At 37.8% G+C, this 25,656-nt stretch overlaps 1 protein-coding gene across 8 annotated transcripts in view; it reads left to right on the forward strand.

Annotated features, from left to right (window-relative positions):
• The window catches only part of OCA2 (OCA2 melanosomal transmembrane protein), a 279,721-nt gene that overhangs the window by 119,696 nt on the left and 134,369 nt on the right, over positions 1–25,656 (forward strand). The gene's annotated exons all lie outside the window — the stretch shown is intronic.

Below are 25,656 nucleotides of genomic sequence, written 5' to 3' on the forward strand. Positions count from 1 at the left end.
TGAAGTGCTCTTGGTCATCTTGAGAGTGGGAAGTTAGGTGACTGATCCTCTAATTTAGAGTTAAGTGGTCTGAATTGATTTCATCCTTTTTTTTTTTAACATCGTTTTTGGAGTATAATTGCATTACAATGGTGTGTTAGTTTCTGCTGTATAACAAAGTGAATCAGCTATACGTACACATATATCCCCATATCTCCTCCCTCTTGCGTCTCCCTCCCACCCTCCCTATCCCACCCCTCTAGGTGGACACAAAGCACTGAGTTGATCTCCCTGTGCTAGGCAACTACTTCCCACTAGCTATCTATTTTACATTTGGTAGTTTATATATGTCAATGCCACTCCCTCACTTTGTCCCAGCTTATCCTTCCACATCCCCGTGTCCTCAAGTCCATTCTCTACGTCTGCATCTTTATTCCTGTCCTGCCCCTAGGTTCTTCAGAACCTTTTTTTTTTTTTTTTAGATTCCATATATATGTGTTAGCATACGGTATTTGTTTTTCTCTTTATGACTTACTTCACTCCATATGACAGATTCTATGTCCATCCACCTCACTACAAATAACTCAATTTCATTTCTTTTTATGGCTGGGTAATATTCCATTGTATATATGTGCTGCATCTTCTTTATCCATTCATCTGTCGATGGACACTTAGGTTGCTTCAATGTCCTGGCTATTGTAAATAGAGCTGTAGTCAACATTGTGGTACATGACACTTTTTGAATTATGGTTTTCTCAGGGCGTATGCCCAGTAGTGGGATTTCTGCATCATATGGTAGTTCTATTTTTAGTTTTTTTTTTTAACATCTTTATTGGAGTATAATTGCTTTACAATGGTGTGTTAGTATCTGCTTTATAACAAAGTGAATCAGTTATACATACACATATGTTCCCGTATCTCTTCCTTCTTGCGTCTCCCTCCCTCCCACCCTCCCTATCCCACCCTTCTAGGTGGTCACAAAGCACCGAGCTGATCTCCCTGTGCTATGCGGTTGCTTCCCACTAGCTATCTATTTTACGTTTATCTATTTTACATTCCATGCTGTTCTCCATAGTGGCTGTAATTGTTTGTAGATTTTTTGATGATGGTCATTCTGACCGGTGTCAGGTGATACCTCATTGTAGTTTTGATTTGCATTTCTCTAATGGTTAGTGACGTTGAGCATCCTTTCATATGTTTGTTGGCAATCTGTATATCTTCATTGCAGAAATGTGTATTTAGGTCTTCTGCCCATTTTTGGATTGGGTTAATTGTTCTTTTGATACTGAGATGCATGAGCTACTTGTATATTTTGGAAATTAATCCTTTGTCCATTGCTTCATTTGCAAATATTTTCTCCCATTCTGAGGGTTGTCTTTTCATCTTGTTTATGGTTTCCTTTGCTGTGCAAAAGCTTTTAAGTTTCATTACCATACTGTCTTAATTACTGTAGTTTTGTAGTATAGTCAGAAGTCAGGAAGCCTGATTCCTCCAGCTCCATTTTTCTTACTCAAAATTGTTTTGGCTATTCGGGGTCTTTTGTGTTTCCATACAGATTCTGAAATTTTTTGTGCTAGGTCTGTGAATAATGCCATTGGTAGTTTGATAGGGATTGCATTGGATCTGGAGATTGCTTTCGGTAGTATAGTCATTTTCACTATGTTGATTCTTCCAATCCAAGAACATGGTATATCTCTCCATCTGTTGGTATCATCTTTAATTTCTTTCCACAGTGTCTTATAGTTTTCTGCATACAGATCTTTTGTCTCCCTAGGTAGGTTTATTCCTAGGTATTTTATTCTTTTTCTTGCAATGGTAAATGGGAGTGTTTCCTTAATTTCTCTTTCATATTTTTCATCATTAGTGTATAGGAATGCAAGAGATTTCTGTGCATTAATTTTCTTTTTTTAAACAATGAATTTTTCTTTTTAATTAATTTAATTTATTTATTTATGGCTGTGTTGGGAATTCGTTTCTGTGCGAAGGCTTTCCCCAGTTGTGGCAAGCGGGGGCCACTCTTCATCGTGGTGCATGGGCCTCTCACTATCACGGCCTCTCTTGTTGTGGAGCACAGGCTCCAGACGTGCAGGCTCAGCAATTGTGGCTCACGGGCCCAGCTGCTCCACGGCATGTGGGATCTTCCCAGACCAGGGCTCGAACCCGTGGCCCCTGCATTGGCAGGCAGATTCTCAACCACTGCACCACCAGGGAAGCCTTCTGTGCATTAATTTTTTTAACTGCTACTTTACCAAATTCATTGATTAGCTCTAGTATTTTTCTGGTAGCATCTTTAGGATTCTCTATGTATAGTATCATGTCATCTGCAAAGAGTGACAGTTTTATTTCTTCTTTTCCAACTTGGATTCCTTTTATTTCTTTTTCTTCTCTGATTGCTGTGGCTAAAACTTCCAAAACTATGTTGAATAATAGTGGTGAGAGTGGGCAACCATGTCTTCTTCCTGATCTTAGTGGAAATGGTTTCAGTTTTCCATCACTGAGAACGATGTTGGCTGTGGGTTTGTCATACATGGCCTTTATTATGATGATATAAGTTCCCTCTATGCCTACTTTCTGGAGGGTTTTTTATCATAAATGGGTGTTGAATTTTGTCAAAAGCTTTTTCTGCATCTATTGAGATGATCATATGGTTTTTCTCCTTCAATTTGTTAATATCATTTATCACATTGATTGATTTGCATATATTGAAGAATCCTTGCGTTCCTGAGATAAAACCCACTTGATCATGGTGTATGATCCTTCTTATGTGCTGTTGGATTCTGTTTACTAGTATTTTGTTGAGGATTTTTGCATCTATATTCATCAGTGATATTCGCCTATAGTTTTTCTTTTCCTATGGTATCTTTGTCTGGTTTTGGTATCAGAGTGATGGTGGCCTCGTAGAATGGGCTTGGGAGTGTTCCTCCCTCTGCTATATTTTGGAAGAGTTTGAGAAGGATAGGTGTTAGCTCTTCTCTAAATGTTTGATAGAATTCGCCTGTGAAGCCATCTGGTCCTGGGCTTTTGTTTGTTGGAAGATTTTAAATCACAGTTTCAATTTCAGTGCTTGTGATTGGTCTGTTTATTTTTTCTATTTCTTCCTGGTTCAGTCTTGGAACGTTGTGCTTTTCTTAGAATTTGTCCATTTCTTCCAAGTTGTCCATTTTATTGGCATATAGTTGCTTGTAGTAATCTCTCATGATTCTTTGTATTTCTGCAGTGTCAGTTGTTACTTCTCCTTTTTCATTTCCAATTCTATTGATTTGAGTCTTCTCCCTTTTTTTCTTGATGAGTCTGGCTAGTGATTTATCAATTTTGTTGATCTTTTCAAAGAATCAGCTTTCAGGTTTATTTATCTTTGCTATCATTTCCTTCATTTCTTTTTCATTTATTTCTGATCTGATCTTTATGATTTCTTTCCTTCTGCTAACTTTGGGGTTATTTTGTTCTTCTTTCTCTAATTGCTTTAGGTGCAAGTTTAGGTTGTTTATTTGAGGTTATTTTTTTTCTTGAGGTAGGATAGTATTGCTATAAACTTCCCTCTTAGAACTGCTTTTGCTGCATCCCATAGGTTTTGGGTCATCATGTTTTCATTGTCTATTGTTTCCAGGTATTTTTTGATTTCCTCTTTGATTTCTTCAGTGATCTCTTGGTTATTAAGTAGTGTATTGTTTAGTCTCCATGTGTTTGTATTTTTTACAGATTTTTCCTGTAATTGATATCTAGTCTCATAGCATTGAGGTCGGAAAAGATGCTTGATACAATTTCAATTTTCTTAAATTTACCAAGGCTTGATTTGTGACCCAAGATATGATCTATCCTGGAGAATGTTCCATGAGCACTTGAGAAGAAAGTGTGTTTTGTTGTTTTTGGATGGAATGTCCTATAAATATCAATTAAGTCCATCTTGTTTAATGTGTCATTTAAAACTTGTGTTTCCTTATATATTTTCATTTTGGATGATCTGTCCATTGGTGAAAGTGGGGTGTTAAAGTCCCTTATTATTATTTTGTTATCGTTGATTTTCCCTTTTATGGCTGCTAGCATTTGCCTTATGTATTGAGGTGCTCCTATATTGGGTGCATAAATATTTATAATTGTTATATCTTCTTCTTGGATTGATCCTTTGATCATTATGTAGTTTCCTTCTTTGTCTCTTGTAATAGTCTTTATTTTAAAGTCTGTTTTGTCTGATATGAGAATTGCTACTCCAGCTTTCTTTTGATTTTCATTTGCATGGAATATCTTTTTCCATTCCTTCACTTTCAGTCTGTATGTGTCCCTAGGTCTGAAGTGGGTCTCTTGTAGACAGCATATATACGGGTCTTGTTTTTGTATCCATTCAGCCAGTCTATGTCTTTTGGTTGGAACATTTAATCCATTTACATTTAAGGTAATTATTGATATGTATGTTCCTATTACAATTTTCTTAATTGTTTTGGGTTTGTTATTGTAGATCCTTTCCTTCTCTTGTGTTTCCTGCCTAGAGAAGTTCCTTTAGCATTTGTTGTAAAACTCGTTTGGTGGTGCTGAGTTCTCTTAGTTTTTGCTTGTCTGTAAAGTTTTTAATTTCTCTGTCGAATCTGAATGAGATCCTTGCTGGGTAGAGTAACGTTGGTTGTAGATTTTTCCCTTTCATCACTTTAAATATATCTTGCCACTCCCTCCTGGCTTGCAGAATTTCTGCTGAGAAATCAGCTGTTAACCTTATGGGGATTCCCTTGTATGTTATTTCTTGCTTTTCCCTTGCTGCTTTTAATATTGTTTTGTTTGTATTTAATTTTTGATAGTTTTATTAATATGTGTCTTGGCATGTTTCTCCTTGGATTTATCCTGTATTGGATGCTCTGCATTTCATGGACTTGATTATTTCCTTTCCCATATTAGGGAAGTTTTCAACTATAATCTCTTCAAGTATTTTCTCAGGTCCTTTCTTTTTCTCTTCTTCCTCTGATACCCCTCTAATTCGAATGTTGGTGCATTCAATGTTGTCCCAGAGGTCTCTTTGACTGTCCTCAATTTTTTTCATTCTTTTTTCTTTATTCTGCCCTGCATTAGTTATTTCCACTCTTTTATCTTCCAGGTCACTTATCCGTTCTTCTGCCTCAGTTATTCTGCTATTGATTCCTTCTAGAGAATTTTTAATATCATTTTTGTGTTGTTCATCATTATTTGTTTGCTCTTTAGTTTTTCTGGGTCCTTGTTAACCGTTTCTTGTATTTTCTCCATTCTATTTCCAAAATATTGGATCGCCTTTACTCTCCTTACTCTGAATTCTTTTTCAGGTAGATTGCCTATTTCATCTTCATTTGTTTGGTCAAGCCTGTTTTTACCTTGCTCCTTCATCTGCTGCATATTTCTCTGTCTTCTCACTTTGCTTAACTTACTGTGTTTGGGGTCTCCTTTTCGCAGGTTACAGGTTCGTAGTTCCTGTTGTTTTTGGTGTCTGCCTCCAGTGGGTAAGGTTGGTTCAGTGGGTTGTGTAGGCTTCCTGGTTGAGGGGACTGGTGCCTGTGTTCAGGTGGATGAGCCTGGATCTTGTCTTTCTGGTGGGCAGGACTGTGTCCAGTTGTGTGTTTTGGGGTGTCTGTGAACTTATTATGATTTTAGGAAGCCCTCTGCTAATGGGTGGGGTGGTGTTCCTGTCTCACTAGTTGTTTGACATGGCGTGTCCAGCACTGTAGCTTGCTGGTCGTTGAGTGGAGCTGGGTCTTAGCATTGAGATGCAGATCTCTGGGAGAGCTCTTGCCATTTGATATTACATGGGGCTGGGAGGTCTCTGGTGGACCAATGTCCTGACCTCGGCTCTCTCACCTCAGAGGCTCAGGTCTGACACCCGGCTGGAGCACAAGGACCCTGTCAGCCAGATGGCTCATAAGAAAAGGGAGAAAAAAGAAGAAAGGAAAAAAAGTTATTAAAATATAAAGAATATTAAAAATAAAAACGAATTTAGAGAAAAGAAAGAAAGAAAGAAGAGAGCAATGAAACCAATAAACAAATCCACCAGTGATTATAAGCATTAAAAACTATACTACAGGGCTTCCCTGGTGGCGCAGTGGTTGAGAGTCTGCCTGCTAATGCAGGGAACACGGGTTCGAGCCCTGGTCTGGGAGGATCCCACATGCCGCGGAGTGGCTGGGCCCGTGAGCCACAATTACTGAGCCTGCGTGTCTGGAGCCTGTGCTCCGCAACAAGAGAGGCCGCGATAGTGAGAGGCCCGCGCACAGCGATGAGGAGTGGCCCCCCCTTGCCGCGGCTAGTGAAAGCCCTTGCACAGAAACGAAGACCCAACATAGCCATAAATTAAAAATAAATAAATAAATAAAAAATTAAAAAAAAAAACAAACTATACTACAAAAACAAAAAACAAAAACGGACAGACAGAACGCTAGGATAAATGGTAAAAGCAAAGCTATACAGACAAAATCACAAAAGGAAGCATGCACATACAGACTCACAAAAAGAGAAAAATGGAGAAAAAAAATATATAAGAAAGACAGCAACAAAATCAATAAACAAATCTACCAATGATAATAAGCTGTAAATTCTAAAGTAAGGTAAACATAAAACCAGAAACAAATTATATGCAGAAAGCAAACCCTAAGACTACAGTTGCTCCCAAAGTCCATTGCCTCAATTTTGGGATGATTTGTTGTCTATTCAGGTATTCCAGAGATGCAGGGTACATCAAGTTGGTTGTGGAGATTTAATCCACTGCTCCTGAGGCTGCTGGGAGAAATTCCCCTTTCCCTTCTTTGTTCGCACAGCTCCTGGGGCTTTGGATTTGGCCCCACCTCTGCATGTAAGTTGCCTGAGGGCATCTGTTCCCCACCCAGACAGGACGGTGTTAAAGTAGCTGCTGATTAGGGAGATCTGGCTCACTCGGCCAGGGGGAGGTAGGGGTACAGAATGCGAGGTGATCCTGTGGTGGCAGAGGCTGATGTGATGTTGCAACAGCCTGAGGTGTGCCGTGTGTTTTTCCGGGGAAGTTGTCCCTGGATCACAGGACCCTGGCAGTGGCAGGCTGCATAGGCTCCCAGGAGGGGAGGTGTGGATAGTGACTTGTGCTTGCACACAGGCTTCTTGGTGGCTGCAGGATCAGCCTTAGCATTTCATGCCAGTCTGTGGTGTCTGCGCTGATAGCTGCAGCTCACACCCAACTCTGGAGCTCGTTTAGGTGGTGCTCTGAATCCCCTCTCCTTGTGTACCCCAAAACAATGGTCTCTTGCCTCTTAGGCAGTTCCAGACTTTTTCCTGGACTCCCTTCCGGCTAGCTGTGGTGCACTAGACCCCTTCAGGCTGTGTTCACACAGCCAACCCCAGTCCTCTCCCTGGGATCTGACCTCTGAAGCCCGAGTCTCAGCTCCCAGCCTCCACCCACCCCGGCAGGTGAGCAGACAAGCCTCTCAGGCTGGTGAGTGCTGGTTGGCACAGATCCTTTGTGTGGGAATCTCTCCACTTTTCCCTCTGCACCCCTGTTGCTGTGCTCTCCTCTGTGACCCCAAAGCTTCCCCCGCCCTGTCCCCACCAGTGAAGGGGCTTCCTAGTGTGTGGGAACTCTTCCTCCTTCACAGCTCCCTCCCAGAGGTGCAGGTCCTGTCCCTATTCTTTTGTCTCTGTTTTTTCTTTTTTCTTTTGCCCTACCCAGGTACGTGGTGAGTTTCTTGCCTTTTGGGAAGTCTGAGGTCTTCTGCCATCATTCAGTAAGTGTTCTGTAGGAGTTGTTCCACTTGTAGATGTATTTTTGATGTATTTGTGGAGAGGAACGTGATCTCCACATCCTACTCCTCTGCCATCTTGAAGGTCCTCCCTAATTCTGCCTCATTTCATTCTTATTCTGATAAAATTTTAAGAAAATGATTTCATTTTCTATTTAGTCATAGTATGTTATATTAATGGGAACTGAGGTTTCTTGAAACTAATACTAAGAATAAAATGATCTGTCCCCTCTTGCTTTTCAACTGAGGTGGATGAATTCACTGATGAAGAACGTAAGAATTAAAAAAAAAATAGTGTTAGAAAATGAAGGTCTTCAGGGATTTTTGGAAAGCTGTTATAAATATTAATATATAATTTCTTCATACACTAAAATAAAACAAAGTGTTAAAGAGAATGTAAATGGTATTTTACATATCTTAGAGTTAAAATTAAATTTTACAATTAATTTTCATTTGTCATTCTTTGGTCATTAGAATTTTCCCAATATCTCTTCTCTGAAGTATCAGTAAAAATGCTTCCAAATTGGTGTCATTTATTATAGATGATATGTTTATGCCTGTGTGTCTGTGAACTATGTCAGTTTGTTTGTGTATATGTGCTGTCTTTCATAAAAATATTTAAGCCTTTGAGAGTTCATGGCTCTAAGGTGTTGATGGCCATTTTGTGGGCCCACTACGTTCTAGAGATTCAGGGTATAACTTAGATACTTTAGTACTTAAACTTTAATACTCCCTGGTTGCCCTGGAAAACCACCTGTGACACTTCACCAGTCTTGCTGCATAAGCTGAGCAGCAGGCCCCCCATCATGTCACATGAGCACACCAGAAAGTGGTAGAGCCCCGTGATCTGTCTTGGGGGCACCTATCACTCAGGATAGGCTGCATACACATGGGAGAGCACCATTTTCAGAGAAAAATATTGTTTTATTATTTGTATTTTACAATACTACATTTATTTTAGAAAATGTAAATCAGACACACACACACCACAGATAAAAAACTGTCATAATCCCACTACCCAGAGATAAATCCTCTTAATATTTTGGTGCATGTAGTCACTGAGAATGTTTGTATGTGGATATACATGGATAAAAAAGGCTTCTTCTCTGGCCAAGATGGAGTAACAGGGACTGTATTTACCCCTTGCTTGAGACATCCAAAAAGAAAATAAACCAAAATCCAAAAAACAAAACCAGGAACAAATCAAAACCAGAGAGTGGTAATCAAGATACTGGATATCAGGTAAAAAAGGGCAGTGATCCCTGAGAAATGGGAAACAAATGAAATGAGCCTATGATTGCCCCAGCTCACTGCATTGAGAGACTTTCCAGGATGCAGGGCAGGGAGAGAGAACCCATGTGGATCCCACCAGATTCCTGGAGTTGAGGGGATAGAACTGACTCTGGAGAGACCAAGACAGGTAAAATTTTCAAGACAGAGAACCAGAGAGGAAAGAGCTGCACAGAGAGAGAGGGAAACTCCCTGTGGCCAGGGGAAGAACAACTCTAAAAGATTAGAAGAAAGAGTGCTTGATACACTCAGGACCAGGAATAATGTCTGTTCCTACCAGGAAGACTGTAAACTTCTTAATTTATGAGGCATTGGATAGTGTACACTGAAGGGTCTTGCCTCATATTGGTGGGTAATTAGCTCTAGACTGAACACTGCCCTGATTCCACCTAATAAATCTTAAAATAAAGACCCCAAATAATCACATTGTTTCTAAGTAGTTTAACTGCATCCAAGAACAAACCTCAAGAATCTAGGAATCCAACAGCACACAAGGTAAAATTCACAATATCTGACATCCAATCAAAGATTACCAGGCATGCAAAGAAGCAAGAAAATTTGACCTATCATGAGGAGAATATGAACAAACCATTTGAAATCAACCCAGAATAGACAAAAGTGTTAGAATTAACAGACAAGGACATTAAAACTGTTATTGTAGCTGTATTCCAGATGTTCATTAAGTTAAGCAGAAACATGAAAGATATTTTTTAAAAAGGCCCAAATCAAACTTCTAAAGATGAAAACTATAATGTATGAGATAAAAATCTCTTGTTAAGATTAAAAAGGCAAATTAAGAATTACAGAAGAAAAGACTAGTGAACTTGAAGACATAGGTCCAAAGTAAAACCAAGTGAAAAGTAATGAAAAGCATTCTTGAGCTAGGGGAAAACTTCATGTGGCCTAATATATCTGTAGTTCTTGTCTCTGAAGGAGAGAGGGGAACAGAAAAAGACATTTGAAGAAAATGTGGTTGAAAATTTCAAATTTTATGAAAGATATAAACCCAGAAATTCAGGAAGTTCAATGAAGTCAGAGCACAAGAAACATGAAGAAAACTAGGCCATGTCATAATTGTTGTATACATGAAACTTATATAATGTTATAGACTGATGATACCACAGGTAAAAAAAGGCATAATGGGTCATTTACTTTTTCAAGAGCTACACTTTGACTTGGATATTTCATTTTGGAAATAATAAGAAATAATTATTTTAAAAATAGCTATTTTTTTTGGACTTCCCTGGTGGCACAGTGGTTAAGAATCTGCCTGCCAATGCGGGGGACATGAGTTCGAGCCCTGGTCCAGGAAGATCCCACATGCCGTGTAGCGACTAAGCCTGTGCACCACAAATACTGAGCCTGCACTCTAGAGCCCATGAGCCACAACTACGGAGCCTGCATGCCACAAGTACTGAAGCCTGTGCACTAGAGCCTGTGCTCTGCAGGAAAGAGAAGCCACTGCAATGAGAAACCCATGCACCGCATTGAAGAGTAGCCCCTGCTCACCACAACTAGAGAAAGCCCATGTGCAGCAATGAAGACCCAAAGCAGCCAAAAATAAATAAATACATTTATAAAAAATTTTGTTTAAACATCTATTTAAAAATAGCTATTTTTAACTACAGAAAATTGAAAAACCTGTGTGAAAAAATTCCAAGAGTCAAAGACAAAAGTGAAATTGTGAAGTATTTTGAATTGAATTATGAAAACAAAATTTGTGGGATTCCTCTCAAGCAGGAGTCAGCAAACTTTTTCTTAAAAGTCCATATAATTAGTATTATAGGCATGTGGGCCTTATGGTCTCTGTTGCAATCACTCAACTCTGCCACTGTCACAGGAAAGCAGCCACAGACAACACATAAATGAATGTGCATGTCTGTATTCCAGCCTGCAATTGTAGTTTTCTGGTACCTGCTCTAAAACAGTATTTAGAGGGCAATTTATACCATTAAATACCAATATTAGCAAAGAAGAAATGTCTCAAATCAGTGACCTCAGCTTCAATCTTAAGAAACTAGATAAAGAAGAGCAAGTTAAACTAAAAGTAAGCAGAAGAAAGAAATACAGGCCAGCATGGAGAACAACAACAAAAAAAAAAAAATAGAGAAAATCAATGAAAGCAAAAGCTAGTTCTTTGATAAGATAAATAATTCTGACAAACTTCTGGCCAAACTGATGAAGAAAATAAGAGAGAAGACATAAATTACCAATATCAGGAATAAGAGATGTTACATCACTAAAGAGCATACAGACATTAGACATTGTTAGGGAGTGTTGTGGACAACTCTATGCCAATAAATTTGACAACTTAGATAAAATAGACAATTTTCTTGAAAGACACACTCTACCAAACCTCACTCAAGAAGAACTAGATAACCTGAGAAGCCCTATGTCTATTAAAGAAATGGAATTTGTAGTTAAAAACCTTCCCAGAAAGAACAAAACAAAACAAACAAAAAACTCAGGCTAAGATAGCTTCTTTGGTGAATTCTACCAAATGTTTAAGGAAGAAATAATGCTACAACACCAGTTCTACACAAATTTTATAGCAAATTGAAGAGGAGAGAATACTTTTCAACTAACTCTATAAGGCCCTGATGCCTAAACCAGACAAAACCAAGATAAGAAAGCTATTGAGAAATATTTCTTATGAACATAGATGTAAATTTTTAAAAATCAGCTAATCCAATTTAACAATATATAAAATGGATAATACAGCACAATCAAGTGGAATTTATCCTAGAAATGGAAGATTGGTGTTATATTTGAAAAATCAACCAGTGCAATTTACTAGCAAACTAAATGAGAAAATCCATATGATCATCTCAATAGATGCAGAAAAAAATTTGGCAAAATTCAACATCCATTACTGATAGAATCTCTCAATAAACTAGGGAGAAAAGAGAGCTTTTTCAGCCTGATAAGGAACATCTATGAAAAGCTTACAGCTAGCATCATACTTAAATGGGAAAAACTGAATACCTCCATAGATCAGAAACAAGGCAGAGATGTCTGTTCTCACCACTTAAATGCAACATTTTACTGGAGGCTCTAGCTGGTACAATAAGTCAAGAAAAAAATACTAGGGATCCATAATGGAAGGGAAGAATTAAGTTTTTATTTGCATATGACATGATTGTCCATGTAGAAAATCTGAAGGAATCTACAAAAAAAAGCTCCTGGAAATAATAAGTAAAATTGACAAGTGTACAAGATCAATGTAGAAAAAGTAATGGTTTTGTATATTCTAGCAATAAACAGTTGGAAATTGAAATAAAAATGCCATTTACAATAGCATCAATACATAAAACAGGGTAAATCTGACCAAACATATGCAAGAAAACAACAAAGTATTGCAGAGAGTAATTAAAGAAGGTCTAAATAAATGGGGAGATATATTTTGGTCATGGATCAGAAGACTCAATATCGTTAAGGTATCAGTTCTCCCTAGATAGATCTGTAGATTCATGCAATTCCTATCAAAACCATAGCACAGAAAGTTTTTTTTTTTTTAGAAATTGATAAACTGATTTTAAAATTTATATAGAAATTCAAAGTATCCAGAATAGTCAAAAACAACTCTTAAAGTGAAGAACAAATTGGGAGGGCTAGTACTACCTAATTCCACTACTTATTATAAAGCCACACTAACAAGGACAGTGTGGTTTTGGCATCAAGATAGGTGGATAGATAAATGGAACAAAGTAGGGAGTTCAGGTATAAATCCTCACATACATGACTTTTGACGAAGTGATTTTTGACAAAGGTGCAAATTAAGCCAACTAAGTGGAGAAAGGATAGTTTTTTCACAAATAGTCCTGGAATGAATGGACATGCATATGCAGGAGAAGTAAACTTCAGTCCACACCTCCCACTTTATCAAAAGATTAACTCAAACATGGATCACAGACATAAATGTAAAGGCTAAAACTTTAAAATTTCTTATAGAAAAATATTTTGCAGTAGAATAGGTATAGAAGTAGTTCAAGTGAGAGCATGGCTACTGTAATTTATGACTGATTTTAGAACTTTGCTTTCCATTTCTGTTGTTTGTCTCTTCTTTTTATGACAATATATTAATGAATGCTGCAATAGCTTAGCTTCCCCTGGTTGGCATCACGTGGTTTGGTTTTTTGTTTTGGCTGTGTTGGGTCTTCGTTGCTGTGCATGGGCTTTCTCTAGTTGCAGCAAGTGGGGGCTACTCTTCGCTGTGGTGTGTGGGCTTCTTGTCGTGGCTTCTCTTGTGGAGCACAGGCTCTAGGCATGCGGGCTTCAGTAATTGCAGCACACAGACTTAGTAATTGTGGCTCACAGGCTCTAGAGAACAGGCTCAGTAGTTGTGGTGTATGGGCTTAGTTGCTTCGTGGTATGTGGGATCTTCCTGGATCAGGGATGGAACCCGTGTCCCCTGCAATGGCAGGCAGATTCTTAACCACTGCACCACCAGGGAAGTCCCCACATTAGTTTTAATGTAAAACCCCAAGTGTAGTGCCTTTTTTGGACACAAATTGAGTTAACTCTACATCATTTTAAACTTGTCCTTAGAGTCCTAGGTCTGAATGCTCTGACTAAACAGTGGGATGTGACCCAAGACAGGCTTTGGGTCCTGGACCTCTACCGAGTCACATAGAAAGCTGAAGGGAAAGAGCAGTTTGTCAGACTATTCCCATTCTTCCATGGCATCCTGACATGCTGTTGTAAATATCCAGAGTTTAAACCTGATGGTAAGGGAGAAAGGTGAGGTTTTTGCAAAAACACACAGAGGGCCCTGGAGGTGAGCACCCTCTCTGGTTGCACTGAAGCTCAGCCTAGGCTACTTACCCAGCTTTGTGTGAAAGTGGCATCCTCTGGGAACATGGCTTTAGGGCTGTCCTGTTTTACTGAAGATGGCATTCCTTGTCTTCCACTTAATGACTTTCCCTGCATTTTAGGGGTTAAACTATATCTTGCAGAAAAAGTATCTAATGAATGTCTTTTTGTGGATAACAAAGAGTGGTTTTAATTCATTTTGTAGTAGTTCAGAGATATGGGAATATTTATTTGTATGGAGACACAAATGAACACATAGTTCCAGGGATAGTGTCTTTAGCAGAGATTAATTTATAAAGTCTCATTATCAATAATGACAGCACAGCTATACATTTGCATCACATGATGGGCACAATTATTTGGCATTATTTGGTTGTTAATCAGTGAACTGAAATAGGAAGAAGACAGATTATCAAATTAAAATAAAATTTGAAATTAATTTTTAAAATATTCACAAAGAAAATTAATACTTAATATGTAATTCAGAGGAGTAATTAAAAAACAGTACTAGGCTGGAGAAGGTGCTGAAGGGTTGGAGACAAGATGGTGGAGTAGAAGGGCTTGAGCACAACTGCTCTCACAAAAACACCAAAATCACGACTAACTGCTGAACAACTGTTGACAAAAGAGACTGGAACCTACCAAAGAAGATATTCTATATCCAAAGACAAAGAAGCCACAGCAAGACAGTAGAGGGGTACAATCATGATAGAATCAAATCCCACACCCACCAGGTGGACGACCTACAAACTGGAAAATAATTATATCACAGAGGTTCTCCCACAGGAGTGAGAGTTTGGAGCCCCATGTCAGGATCCCTAGCCTGGGGACCTGGCACTGGGAGGAGGATCCCCCAAAACATTTGGCTTTGAAGGCAAGTGGGGCTTGATGACAGGAGCTCCACAGGACTGAGGGAAACAGAAACTCCAATCTTGGAGGGCACACACAAGGTCTCATGCTCACTGGGACCCAGGGGAAAAACAGTGACATCATAGAAGCCTGGACCAGACCTACCTGCTGGTCTTGGAGAGTCTCCTGGGCAGGTGGGGGTGTTGGCTGTGGTTCACTGTGGGGACAAGGACACTCGTGGTGGAGGTATCAGGGAGTACTCATTGGCCTGAGCTTTTCTGGAGGTTGCCACTTTGTCACCAAGATGTGGCGACACCCTACAATCTGTAGGATCCAGTGCTGGGACGCCTCAGGCCAAACAACCAACAGGGCAGGAGCACAGCACCACCCATCATCAGACAGGCTGCCTAAAATCTTCCTAAGCCCACAGCCACTTCTAAACACACCCCTTCTATATACAAAACAGAAACAGACTCACAGACATAGAGATCAGACTTGTGGTTGCCAAAGGGGAGGGGAGGAGAGAGAGGCATGGACTGGGAATTTGGGGTTGGTAGATGCAAACTATTACATTTAGAATGGATAAACAACAAGGTCTTACTGTATAGCACAGGGAACTATATCCAATCTCTTGGGATAAACCATAATGGAAAAGAATATTTAAAAAAAAGAATGTATATATGTGTAAAACCGAGACACTTTGCTGTACAGCAGAGATAGGTACAACACTGTAAATCAACTATACTTCAATAAAAAAAATAATAAACACACCTCTTGACATGGCCCTGCCCACCATCTCCATCCATTAGTGAGCAGGCACCAGTCCCTCCCACCAGGAAGCCTGCATGAGCCTCTTAGACCAACCTCACCCATCAGTGGGGAGACACCAGAATCAAGAGGAACTACAGACCTGTAGCCTATGGAACGGAAAGTGCAGTCACAGAAAGTTAGACAAAATGAGACAGCAAAAGAATATGTTTCAGATGAAGGAACAAGAAAAAAAAACCCAGAAGAATAACTAAGCAAAGAGGAGATAAGCAATCTAGCCAAAAAGAATCCAGAGTAATGATAATAAAGATGATCCAAAATCTTTGGATCTTGGAAAAAGAATGGAGGCACAGATTGAGAAGATACAAGAAATGTTTAGCAAAGAGCTGGAAGATATAAAGAATAAACAAACAGAGATGAACAATACAATAAACAAAAGGAAAAATACACTAGAAGGAATCCATAGCAGAATTAATGAGGCAGAAGAACAGATAAGTGAGCTGGAAGACAGAATGGTGGAAATACTGCCAGAGAATAGAATAAAGAAAGAAGAATGAAAACAAACGAAGGCAGTTTAAGAGACCTCTGGGTCAACATTAAATGCACCAACATTTGCATTATAGGGAGTCCCAGAAAGAGAAGAGAGAGAGAAAGAGCCTGAGAAAATATTTGAAGAGATAATAGCTGAAAACTCTACTAACATGGGAAAGGAAACAGTCACCCAAGTCCAGGAAGTGCAGAGAGTCCCAGGCAGGATAAACCCAAGGAGGAACACACCAAGATGCATATTAATCAAATTGACAAAAATTAAATACAAAGAGAAAATATTTAAAACAACAAGGGAAAAGCAACAAATAACATACAAAGGAATCCTCATAAGGTTATCAGCTGATTTTTCTGCAGAAACTCTGCAGGCCAGAAGGGAGTGGCATGATATATTTAAAATGATGAAAGGGAAAAAGCTACAACCAAGAATATTCTACTCAGCAAGGCTATCATTCAGATTTGACAGAGAAATCAAAAGCTTTAAAGACAAGCAAAAGCTAAGATAATTCAGCACCACCAAATCAGCTTTACAACAATGCTAAAGGAAGTCTCAAGGTGGAAAATAAAAGGCCATAACTAGATACAAGAAAATTAAGAATGGAAAGGCTCACTGGTAAAGGCAAACATACAGTTAAAGTAGGAAATCATACACACACAAATATATTACAACTAGCAGTTGTGAGAAGAGGTGAGTACAAATGCAGGATATTGGAAATGCATTTGAAATTAAAAGACCAGCAACTTAATCTTGTATATATATAGACTGCTATATCAAAACTTCATAGTAACTCCAAACCAAATATCTACAATAGACATACACACAAAAAAGAAAGAGGAATCCAAACACAACACTAAAGTTAGACATCAGATCACAAGAGAAGAGAGCAAAAGAGGAAGGGAAGAAAAAAGACCTATAAAAACAAATCCAAAACAATTAACAAAATGGCAATAAGAACATACATATCAATAATTACCTTAAATGTAAACGGAATAAATGCTCCAGCCAAAAGACATAGATTGGTTGAATGGATACAAAAGCAAGACACATATATATGCTGTCTACAAGAGACCTAATTCAGGTCTAGGAACACATACAGAATGAAAGTGAGAGGATGGAAAAATGTGCTCCATGTAAATGGAAATCAAAGAAAGCTGGAGGGACTTCCCTGGTGGTGCAGTGATTAAGAATCTGCCTGCCAATGCAGGGGACATGGGTTCGAGCCCTAGTCCAGGAAGATCCCACATGCCGTGGAGCAACTAAGCCCGTGTGGCACAACTATTGAGCCTGTGCTCTAGAGCCTGTGAGCCACAACTACTGAGCCCATGTGCCACAACTACTGAAGCCTGTGCACCTAGACCCTGTGCTCGGCAACAAGAGAAGCCACCACAATGAGAAGCCTGTGCACCACAACAAAGAGTAGCCCCCGCTCGCTGCAACTAGAGAAAGCCTGCGCTCAGCAACGAAGACCCAGTGCAGCCAAAAAAGAATAAATAAATGAATTAATTTTAAAAAAAGCTGGAGTAGCAATATTCATATCAGACAAAATAGACTTTAAAATAAAGGCTGTTACCAGGGACAAAGAAGGACATTACATAATGATCAAGGGATCAATCCAAGAAGATATAACAATTGTAAATATGTATGCACCCAACATAGGAACACCTCAATATATAAGGCAAATACTAACAGCCAATAAAGGAGAAATTGACAGTAACACAATAATACTGGGGGACCTTAACACCCCACTTTCATCAATGGACAGATCATCCAGAGAGAAAATCAATAAGGAAACACAGGCCTTAAATGACACATTAGATCAGATGGACTTAATTGATATTTACAGAGCATTCCACCCAAAAGCAGCAGAATACACATTCTTCTAAAGGGCACATGGAACATTCTCCAGGATAGATCACATCTTGGGTAACAAATCAATCCTTGGTAAATTTAAGAAAATTGAAATCATCAAGCATCTTTTCCAACCACGACGCTATGAGATGACAAATCAACTACAAGAAAAATCTACAAAAAACACAAACACGTGGAGGCTAAACAATATGCTGCTAAACAACCAATGGGTCACTGAAGAAATCAAAGAGGAAATAAAAAATACATAGAGATAAATGAAAATGAAAACATGATCATACAAAACTTATGGGGTGCAGCAAAAGTAGTTCTAAGAGGTAAGTTTATAGCAATACAATCTTACCTCAGGAAACAAGAAAAATCTCAAACAACCTAACCTTACATCTAAAGCAACTAGAGAATGAAGAACAAACAAAACCCGAAGTTAGTAGAAGGAAAGAAATCATAAAGATCAGAGCAGAAATAAATGAAACAGAGATGAAGAAAACAATAGAAAAGATCAATGAAACTAAAAGCTGGCTCTTTGAAAAGATAAACAAAATTGATAAACCTTTAGCCAGACTCATTAAGAAAAAAAGAGAGAGGGCTTAAATCAATAAAATCAGAAATGAAAAAAGAGGAGTTATAACTGACACTACAGAAATACAAAGGATCATAAGAGACTACTACAAACAACTGTATGTCAAAAAAATGGATAACCTAGAAGAAATGGAAAAATTTTTAGACAGGTACAATCTCCGAAGACTGAGGAAGAAATTGAAAATATGAACGAGCAATCATGGTACTGAAATTGTAACTGTGATTTAAAAACTCCCAACAAGTAAATGTCCATGGTCAGATGGCTTCACAGGTGAATTCTATCAAACATTTAAGGAAGAGTTAATACTTTCTTCTGAAACTATTCCAAAAAATTGCAGATGAAGGAACACTCCTAAAGTCATTCTATGAGGCCACCATCACTCTGATTCCAAAACTAAACAAAGATACCACAAAAAAGAAAATTACAGGCCAATATCACTGATGAACATAGATGCAAAAATCCTCAACAAAATACTAGCAATCTGAATTCAACAATAAATTAAAAGGACCATACACCATGAACAAGTGAGATTTATCCCAGGGATGCAAGGATTTTTCAATATCTGCAAATTACCCAGTGTGATACTGATTGTGATACCACATCAACGAAGTGAAGAATAAAAACCATATGATCATCTCAATAGATGCAGAAAACCTTTTGATAAAATTCAACACTGATTTATTATAAAAACTCTCCAGACAGTGGGTATAGAGAGAACATACCTCAATATAATAAAGGCCATATATGACAAGCCTGCAGAAAACATCATTCTCAACCATGGAAAAGTGAAAGCATTTTCTCTAAGATCAGGAAAAAGATAAGGATGTACACTCTCACCAGTTTTATTCAACATAGTTCTGGATGTCCTAGCCATGGCAATCAGAGATTAAAAAGGAATAAAAGGAATCCAAATTTGAAAAGAAGTTAAACTGTCACTATTTGCAGATGACATGATACTATACAAAGAAAACAGTAAAGATGCTACCAGAAAATTGCTAGAGCTCATCAATGAATTCAGTAAAGTTGCAGGATACAAAATTAATACACAAATATCTGTGGCATTTCTATACACTAAAAAGGAAAAACCAGAAAGAGAAATTACAGAAACAATCCCATTTACCATCACATCAAAAAGAATAAAATACCTAGGAATAAACCTACCTAAGGAGGTAAAAGACCCATACTCCAAAAACTATAACACACTGATAAAAGAAATTGAAGATGACACTAAAAAATGGAAAGGTAGACCATGTTCCTGGATTGGAAGAATGAATATTGTCAAAATAAGTATACGATCCAAGGCAATCTACAGATTCAATGAAATCCTTATCAAGTTACCAATGGAATTTTTCACAGAACTAGAACAAAATATTTTAAAGTTTGTATGGAAACATAAAAGACTCTGAATAGCCAAAGGAATCCTGAGAAAGAAAAATGGAGCTGGAGGAATCAAGCACCCTGACTTCAGACTATACTAGAAAGTTATAGTAATCAAAACAGTATGGTACTGGCACAAAAACAGAAATATAGATCAATGGAACAGGATAGAGAGTCCAGAAATAAACCCATGCACCTATGTTCAATTAATCTACAACAAAGGAGGCAAGACTATACAGTGGAGAAGAGACAGTGTCTTCAATAAGTGGTGCTGGGAAAATTGGGCAGTTATATGTAAAAGACTGAAATTAGAATGTTATTTAACTCCATACACAACAATAAGCTCAAAGTGGATTAAAGACCTAAATGTAAGACTGGATACTATAAAACTCTTTGAGGGAAATATAGGCAGAACACCGTCTGACATAAATTGCAGCAATATCTTTTTCAATTCATTTCCTAGAGTAATGGAAATAAAAGCAAAAATAAACAAATGGGACCTAAATAAACTCAAAAGCTTTTGCACTGCAAAGGAAACCATAAACAAAATGAAAAGACAATCCACTGAATAGTAGATAATATTTGAAAATGTTGCCACCAACAAGGGATTAATCTCCAAAATTTACAAACAGCTCATGTGGCTCAATATCAAAAAAACAAGAAACCCACTCAAAAAATGGGCAGAAGACCTAAATAGAGATTTCTCCAAAGGAGACATACAGATTCCCATGAGGCACATGAAAAGATACTCAACATCACTGATTATTTGAGAAATGCAAATTAAAACTACAATGAGATATCACCTCACACTGGTCAGAGTGGTCATCATCAGAAAGTCTACAAACAATAAATTTTGGAGAGGGTGTGGAAAAACAGGAAACCTTTTACACATTGGTGGGAATGTAAATTGGTACAGCCACTATGGAGAACAGTATGGAGGTTCCTTAAAAAGCTAAAAACAGAACTACCATATGATCCAGCAATCCCACTCCAGACAAATTATATCTGGAGATAATTCAGAAAGATACATGCACTGTACTGTTCATGGCAGCACTATTTACAAGAGCCAAGACATGGAAGAAACCTATATGTCCATGATTAATGGATAAAGAAGATGTGGTGTATATATACAATGGAATATTACTCAGCCATAAAAAAGAATGAGATAATGCCATTTGCAGCAATGTTGACAGACCTAGAGATTATCATACTAAGTGAAGTAAGTCAGACAGAGAAAGACAAATATCATATGATGTCACTTATATGTGGAAACTAAAAAATGGTACAAATGAACTTCAAAACAGAAAGACTCACAAACTGTGAAAACAAACTTTTGATTACCAAAGGGGAAAGCTGGGGGTGAGGGATAAATTAGGAGTTTGGAATTAACATATACATACTACTATATATAAAATATTGATAGATATTCAACAAGGACCTACTGTATAGCACAGGGAACTCTGCTCAATATTCTGTAATAACTTATAGGGGAAAAGAATCTGAAAAAGAATAGATTTATGTATATGTATATTTGAATCACTTTGCTGTACACCTGAAACTAACACATTGTAAAACAACTATACTCCAACATAAAATAAAAATTAAAAATAAAACAAAACAAAAAACCACTACTAGGCTTTAGAACAGTCACGAAGTCACATCTGAAAAATCTCCACATTCTCTGTCTCAGGATTAGGCAGAAATTACAGGAAGTTGTGAGGAAAGTTCTTCCAACTTACCTTTTGCACACTCTGCTCACTCCTCCTAGGTCTCTTGGGATGCCTCACCATTGGCAGAATTTCTAATACTGAACAGGCAGATGGGCAGACCTCCAGGGTCCACCAGCTCTCCCTGGAGTAGGCACGAGTCTGCAGTGCTGTTTAGGATCTCATGTGCAATGACACATTGTCCCTTCATCTCCCAACTGGCTGACTGGGATATTGTCCTCCTTTGCTGGTTAAATTTGTTCCTTTTTGCCTGTTCTAGGCAGGCTCATAACTAGCGAACGCAATTATTCAACCACCTTTTATTTATTTATTATTTATTTATTTACTTACTTACTTATTTATTTATTTATTTTGAACATTTTTATTGGAGTATAATTGCTTTACAACGGTATGTTAGTTTCTGCTTTATAACGAAGTGAATCAGTTATACATATACATGTATCCCCATATCTCTTCCCTCTTGCGTCTCCCTCCCTCCCACCCTCCCTACCCCACCCTTCTAGCTGGTCACAAAGCACAGAGCTGATCTCCCTGTGCTATGCGACTCCTTCCCACTAGCTATCTATTGTATATTTGGTAGTGTATATATGTCCATGACACTCTCTCACTCTGTCACATCTCACCCCTCCCCTTCCCCATATCCTCAAGTCCATTCTCTAGTAGGTCTGTGTCTTTATTCCTGTCTTGCCACTAGGTTCTTCATGGCCTTTTTTTTTTTCCCTTAGATTCCATATATATGTGTTAGCATACTGTACTTGTTTTTCTCTATCTGACTTACTTCACTCTGTATGACAGACTCTGGGTCCATCCACCTCACTACAAATAACTCAATTTCGTTCCTTTTTATAGCTGAGTAATATTCCATTGTATATATGTGCCACATCTTCTTTATCCATTCATCTGATGATGGACACTTAGGTTGCTTCCATGTCCTGGCTATTGTAAATAGAGCTGCAATGAACATTGTGGTACATGACACTTTTTGAATTATGGCTTTCTCAGGGTATATGCCCAGTAGTGGGATTGCTGTGTCATATGGTAGTTCTATTTTTAGTTTTTTAAGGAACCTCCATACTGTTCTCCATAGTGGCTGTATCAATTTACATTCCCACCAACAGTGTATGAGGGTTCCCTTTTCTCCACATCCTCTCCAGCATTTATTGTTTGTAGATTTTTTTGTTGATGGCCATTCTGACCAGTGTGAGATGATATCCCATTGTAGTTTTGATTTGCATTTCTCTAATGATTAATGATGTTGAGTATTCTTTCACGTGTTTGTTGGCAATCTGTATATCTTCTTTGGAGAAATGTCTATATAGGTCTTCTGCCCATTTTTGGATTGGGTTGTTTGCTTTTTTGATATTGAGCTGCATGAGCTGCTTGTATATTTTGGAGATTAATCCTTTGTCAGTTGCTTCATTTCCAAATATTTTCTCCCATTCTGAGCATTATCTTTTCGTCTTGTTTACAGTTTCCTTTGCTGCACAAAAGCTTTTAAGTTTCATTAGGTCCCATTTGTTTATTTTTGTTATTATTTCCATTTCTCTAGGAGGTGGGTCAAAAAGGATCTTGGTGTGATTTATGTCATAGAGTGTTCTGCCTATGTTTTCCTCTAAGAGATTGAAAGTGTTTGGCCTTACATTTAGGTCTTTAATCCATTTTGAGTTTATTTTTGTGTATGGTGCTAGGGAGTGTTCTAATTTCATTCTTTTACTTTTAGCTGTCCAGTTTATCCAGCAACACTTGTTGAAGAGGCTGTCTTTTCTCTACTGCATATTCTTGCCTCCTTTATCAAAGATAAGGTGACCATTTGTGCGTGGGTTTATCTCTGGGCTTTCTATCCTGTTCCATTGATCTATATTTCTGTTTTTGTGGCAGTACCATACTGTCTTGATTACTGTAGCTTTGTAGTATAGTCTGAAGTCCAGGAGCCAGATTCCTCCAGCTCCATTTTTCTTTCTCAAGATTGCTTTGGCTATTTGGGGTCTTTTGTGTTTCCATACATATTGTGAAATTTTTTGTTCTAGTTCTGTGAAAAATGCCATTGGTAGTTTGATAGGGATTGCATTGAATCTGTAGATTGCTTTGGGTAGTAGAGTCATTTTCACAATGTTGATTCTTCCAATCCAAGAACATGGTATATCTCTCCATCTATTTGTATCATCTTTAATTTCTTTCATCGGTGTCTTATAATTTTCTGCATACAGGTCTTTTGTCTCCTTACATAGGTTTATTCCTAGATATTTTATTCTTTTTGTTGCAATGGTAAATGGGAGTGTTTTCTTAATTTCACTTTCAGATTTTTCATCATTAGTGTATAGGAATGCAAGAGATTTCTGTGCATGAATTTTGTATCCTGCTACTTTACCAAATTCATTGATTAGCTCTAGTAGTTTTCTGGTAGCATCTTTAGGATTCTCTATGTATAGTATCATGTCATCTGCAAGCAGTGACAGCTTTACTTCTTCTTTTCCGATTTGGATTCCTTTTATTTCTTTTTCTTCTCTGATTGCTGTGGCTAAAACTTCCAAAACTATGTTGAATAATAGTGTTGAGAGTGGGTAATCTTGTCTAGTTCCTGATCTTAGTGGAAATGGTTTCAGTTTTTCACCATTGAGGACAATGTTGGCTGTGGGTTTGTCATATATGACCTTTATTATGTGGAAATAAGTTCCCTCTGTGCCTACTTTCTGGAGGGTTTTTATCATAAATCGCTGTTGAATTTTGTTGAAAGCTTTCTCTGCATCCATTGAGATGATCATATGGTTTTTCTCCTTCAATTTGTTAATATGGTGTATCACATTGATTGATTTGCATACATTGAAGAATCCTTGCATTCCACAGATAAACCCCACTTGATCATGGTGTATGATCCTTTTAATGTGCTGTTGGATTCTGTTTGCTAGTATTTTGTTGAGGATTTTTGCCTCTATGTTCATCAGTGATATTGGTCTGTAGTTTTCTTTCTTTGTGACATCTTTGTCTGGTTTTGGTATCAGGATGATGGTGGCCTCATAGAATGAGTTTGGGAGTGTTCCTCCCTCTGCTATATTTTGGAAGAGTTTGAGAAGGATAGGTGTTAGCTCTTCTCTAAATGTTTGATAGAATTCGCGTGTGAAGCCATCTGGTCCTGGGCTTTTGTTTGTTGGAAGATTTTTAATCACAGTTTCAATTTCAGTGCTTGTGATTTGTCTGTTTATATTTTCTATTTCTTTCTGGTTCAGTCTTAGAAGGTTGCTCATTTCTAAGAATTTGTCCATTTCTTCCAGGTTGTCCATTTTATTGGCATAGAGTTACTTGTAGTAATCTCTCATGATCCTTTATATATCTGCAGTGTTTGTTGTTACTTCCCCTTTTCCATTTCTAATTCTATTGATTTGAGTCTTCTCCCTTTTTCTCTTGATGAGTCTGGCTAATGGTTTATCAATTTTGTTTATCTTCTCAACGAACCAGCTTTTAGTTTTATTGATCTTTGCTATCATTTCCTTCATTTCTTTTTCATTTATTTCTGATCTGATATTTATGATTTCTTTCCTTCTGCTAACTTTGGGGTTTTTTGTTCTCCTTTCTCTAATTGCTTTAAGGGGAAAGTTAGGTTTTTTTTTGAGATGTTTCTTGTTTCTTAAGGTAGGATTGTATTGCTATACACTTCCCTCTTAGCACTGCTTTTGATGCATCCCATAGGTTTTGGTCCTTGTGTTTTCATTGTCATTTGTTTCTAGGTATTTTTTGATTTCCTCTTTGATTTCTCCAGTGATCTCTTGGTTATTAAGTAGTGTATTTTTTAACCTCCATGTGTTTGTATTTTTCAGGTTTTTTCCTGTAATTGATATCTAGTCTTATAGCATTGTGGACAGAAAGGATACTTGATATGATTTCAATTTTCTTAAATTTACCAAGGCTTGACTTGTGACCCAAGATATGATCCATCCTGGAGAATGTTCTCTGAGCACTTGGGAAAAAAGTGTATTCTGTTGTTTTTGGATGGAATGTCCTATAAATATGAATTAAGTCCATGTTGTTTAATGTATCATTTAAAGCTTGTGTTTCCTTATTTATTTTCATTTTGGATGATCTGTCCATTGGTGAAAGTTGGGTGTCAAAGTCCCCTACTTTGATTGTGTTACTGTCCATTTCCCCTTTTAT

Source organism: Balaenoptera musculus, chromosome 7 (assembly GCF_009873245.2).
Source record: "Balaenoptera musculus isolate JJ_BM4_2016_0621 chromosome 7, mBalMus1.pri.v3, whole genome shotgun sequence".
NCBI lineage: Eukaryota > Metazoa > Chordata > Mammalia > Artiodactyla > Balaenopteridae > Balaenoptera > Balaenoptera musculus.